We start from the raw sequence: 5,111 nt of genomic DNA, 5'->3' as shown, positions 1-5,111 counted from the left end.
TCAATCAATGCAAATTGTGTATTTTTTGTGTATCTTTCTCTCGGTTTTTCTGAAATGATAATCTTTGGTCCATGAAATTAACCAGCAGGCATTCCTAATACATTGCATTTTCCACATCACTCATCAATTGTATGTGTAATGAGAATCTACGGCTTTGCACAATCCATGAAATTTGCGTATGCAGAGCGAGTCATTGGCGAACTTGGCAGACAAACGTCTGTATCATTAGAATTAAAAAGGTTGAGAGCACCGCTGTTACCTTGGGAGGGGGATGCTGACTTTGTTTGTTTTCATTTGCATATTTAAATCAACCCCCCTCCCCCCTCCGCTCTCTCCCGAACTGCCTTTGTGCAAAAAAAGGAAACGCCACTTCCAATAATCCTCATGCATATGGTAATTGTGACATAATGCCCTAATCAGTAATATGCTACTCAGGAACACTTTTATAAATGACATATTTATAAATTGTCTCTGTTGTCTCTCTACATCTCACCCGCTTTTAAGGGACGTTTGTCCCCGTTTTGGGACAGCGATGCTCAGTCGTGACACCGAGGCTGACATTTGAGTTATGAGGCCAGCGAGAGAACCATCCAAACAGCTGCCCAAGTCCTGGCAGGTCCCGGGGCAGAAATAATTACACACACGTACAGAGACTTCCATTATCAGTGGGAGGAAGACAGCTCATGTGGATTAGGGACTGCAGTACAGAGGAAAGTATGTGAATATGAAAATATCTCAAACAGTGTGTGTGTGTGTGTGTGTGTGTGTGTGTGTGTGTGTGTGTGTGTGTGTGTGTGTGTGTGTGTGTGTGTGTGTGTGTGTGTGTGTGTGTGTGTGTGTGTGTGTGCGTGCGTGCGTGCGTGCGTGCGTGCGTGCGTGCGTGCGTGCGTGCGTGCGTGCGTGTGTGTGTGTGGCCGTGTGTGTGGCCGTGTGTGTGGCCGTGTGTGTGGCCGTGTGTGTGTGTGTGTGTGTGTGTGTGTGTGTACACTCTCTCAGCATTGGCTCTATTCTCTGTCATGACAGTGGAACTGGGACAAAGCCTACAGTCATGAGTCAAGCATTGGATGTGCATGTGTGTGTGTGTGTGTGTGTGTGCGTGTGCGTGTGCGTGTGTGTGTGTGTGTGTGTGTGTGTGTGTGTGTGTGTGTGTGTGTGTGTGTGTGTGTGTGTGTGTGTGTGTGTGTGTGTGTGTGTGTGTGTGTGTGTTTTTCTACTCCACCTGTACAGATGAGGCCGTCATGTTGGTCACACTCTCTGTCGTCACACTCACAGTATTCTCCAGACACCCACCAGTCCTGTGGAGAACACATACACTGGCCACAGTGACAAGACCCTGCCAACACACACACACACACACACACACACACACACACACACACACACACACACACACACACACACACACACACACACACACACACACACACACACACACACACACACACACACACACACACACACACCAATTCCAGTCAAGCACAGTGGATTCACATATTCCCGTTGATCTCCTCTCTTTCTCCTGTCAGCGGTTGTTCCTCTCCTGCTCAAGGGCAACCAGGCTGGATAATGAAGTGTTAAGCATCGCTAGAGAGGCAGGCCTGATGAGAGAGAAACAAAGCTACTGATGTCTGATTCACTCCTCTTTCCCTCCAAGGCTGCAGGCCCACAGGACCTGCCTCTCCATCTCCATCACCCCTATCAGCACGGGCAGCCCACAGGACTTGCCTTCTCCATCTCCACCACCCCTATCAGCATGGGGCGGCTCACAGGACCTGCCTTCTCCATCTCCACCACCCCTATCAGCACGGGGTGGCCCACAGGACCTGCCTTCTCCATCTCCACCACCGCTATCAGCACGGGGCGGCCCACAGGACCTCCCTTCTCCATCTCCACCACCCCTATCAGCACGGGGCGGGACACGGGAAGCCACTCTGAGAGGTGGAGGCAAGGGGAGAGAGTGAGAGTGAGCGAGAGAGGGAGAGGGAGAGAGAGAGGGAGAGAGAGAGGAGAAAGGGGAGAGGGGAGGTGAGCAAGAGAGTGAGAGAGGAGAAAGCGGAGAGGAGAGAGAGAGAGAGAGAGAGAGAGAGAGAGAGAGAGAGAGAGAGAGAGAGAGAGAGAGAGAGAAAGAGAAAGAGAGAGAGAGAGAGAGAGAGAGAGAGAGAGAGAGAGAGAGAGAGAGAGAGAGAGAGAGAGAGAGAGAGAGAGAGAGAGAGAGAGAGAGAGAGAGAGAGAGAGAGAGAGAGAGAGAGAGAGAGAGAGAGAGAGAGAGAATAGGATCTGAGAGAGAGAGAGATGGTTCTTCTGCTGGTTGTGATGTGGTGGAGTGTAGATAATGAACCTGCTCGTCTTCATCCTCTCCGCTCAGAGCTGGAGCATCTGCAGGTGAACTGTCTCTAAAGACCTCCCTGCTGCAGCCCAGAGCAGGATGCCTTCCAACACCATGAAGAAGGTGACCATACTACAGTAACCATACTATACCATACTACAGTAACCAGACTACAGTGACCATACTACAGTAACCATACTACAGTAACCATACTACAGTAACCATACTATAGTAACCTTACTACAGTAACCATACTACAGTAACCATACTACAGTAACCATACTACAGTAACCATACTACAGTAACCATATTATAGTAACCTTACTACAGTAACCATACTACAGTAACCATACTACACCTCCAATGTACAGCCCCACCCCACCTACCCAACCTCCCCCAATGCACAGTTTCTATGTCAAATGTATATACTCTTCTTCTGGATTTTTTTAGTATCACAAACAGTACTGTATTTGAAAATCTGGTATGTCATAAATGTATAGATGTAGCAGTACTGTCTATCTGTATGTCATGTGTGTCATATGATGAATTGAAAATGGGGGACCCTGATGGAAACAAGACGAAAGTCTTTCTCAGGTCTGCATCCTCTTAACAATTGTATGTATTGAGCTGTACTGTACTGTACCCATTCTGCAATCTGTTAATAAACTTTTCAATCAATCAATCAATCAATCAACCATACTATAGTAACCGTACTACAGTAACCATACTACAGTAACCATAACCATACTACAGTAACCGTACTACAGTAACCACTACAGTAACCATACTACAGTAACCATACTACAGTAACCGTACTACAGTAACCATACTACAGTAACCATACTACATTACTACAGTGACCATACTACAGTAACCATACTACAGTAACCATACTACAGTAATCATACTACAGTAATCATACTACAATGGTATTATTACATCATACCACACCCCACCATACCATACCACACCATTTACTTTCACTTTACTTTATAAAAAAAAATAATAATAATAAAGAACGGGAGTGGTTCTTGTATAGCAATAGATGGATATAGCAAGATAGCATAAGGATATATAGTGTAACTGTATATTGTATAGTATAGTATTGTATAGTAGTGTACATAAGACCCAGTGCCTCATCTGTAGCTTAACACTGTATTGCACTATTGCATGACCTTAGCATGTCTTTTACCATGCTTTTAAACTTTATGTACATTATACCTGTTATGTCTTATTCTTAGTACTTGTATTATTGCCAGTGATGGGAGTAACAGCGTTATAAAGAACGGCGTTACTAACGGCGTTAGTTTTTTCAGTAACGAGTAATCTCAGCCGTTACCGTTACTGCCAAAAAATGCGGCGCGCTACTGTCTATGATTGAAGCTGTTTTTTTCATCAGACAGATCTCTGCGCCGAGAGGCATACTGTCCTTCTCAGCCAACCTCAGCACGATTGGGGTAAGCCAATCAAAGGTAGAGGTGGGCGGGTGCCTCCAGAGTCTGACACAGCCACAACACAACACACAGCGTGAGACCGCGGTCCGTGTACGTTTTGATAGTTTGTTTGGCGGCCAAAGAATCCAAAACGAATCCAACGAACAACACAAGCGAGCAGTCAATGACAGACCACGGGTCCATGAGCGTTTTTTGTTCACTCTTGTGTTAGTTGTGTGTTGCACTGCAGTAGTGGAGGCTCTACTCTGCTGACAGTGTTGCACTTCCTGGTTTAATAGCACAGTCTTCAGGTGCTCAGAGTCAGAGATATATATATCTGTATGTCATGCATGTATTAAATGTCATGATTAGATTTGTTTAGATGATTAGAATAGATTCTTATATCTGTATGTTGTTTATGTCATAAATGTCATGAATTGAAAATGGGGGACCCTGATGTAAACAAGACGAAAGTCTTTCTCTGGTCTACATCCCCTTAACAATTGTGTGTATTGAGCTGTACTGTACTGTACCCATTCTGCAATCTGTTAATTAAAATGTTCAATCAATCAGTATATATTTGTTATTTATTTGTGGTATAGTGCTTAACAAGCATAATTTAATGTTGCCCAGTTGTGGCCTGTTGAGGGGCAATACATGATATCAAAAGTTCCAAAACATCTATTGTATTTGTATGATCGACTATATAAACATAGTAATTATAATAATATACATACATGACATTTGATTGGAGGCTAGTCTCACTTTGTCCCACAGCAACATTAAAATAGTTTAGATTTGTGTATGTTGTTTATGTAAAAAAAAATTACTTGAAAGTAACGCAATAGTTACTTTCTGAAGTAACTAGTTACTTTTATAATTTGTAACTGAGTAAGTAATTTAGTTACTTTTTGGAAGAAGTAACTAGTAACTGTAACTAGTTACTTTTTTAAAGTAACTTGCCCAACACTGATTATTGCACAATCGCTCTGGGCATGACCACCCGCATTTCATTGTATGCCCTGTATGCCATGACAAATAAAACTCTTGACTTGACTTGACATTCCATACCTCGTCATACCATACCACACCACACCATACATACCATACCACACCATACCACACCACACCACACCATACCACACCATACCACACCACACCATACCATGCCATACCATACCACACCACACCACACCATACATACCATACCACACCATACATACCATACCATACATTTACATTTAGTCATTTAGCTAACGCTTTTATCCAAAGCGACTTACAATACAATACCACACCACACCACACCACACCACACCACACCACACCATACATACCATACCATACATACCATA

Source organism: Notolepis coatsorum, assembly GCF_963971535.1.
Source record: "Notolepis coatsorum genome assembly, chromosome: 3".
NCBI lineage: Eukaryota > Metazoa > Chordata > Actinopteri > Aulopiformes > Paralepididae > Notolepis > Notolepis coatsorum.
This window is presented reverse-complemented; position numbering follows the sequence as displayed.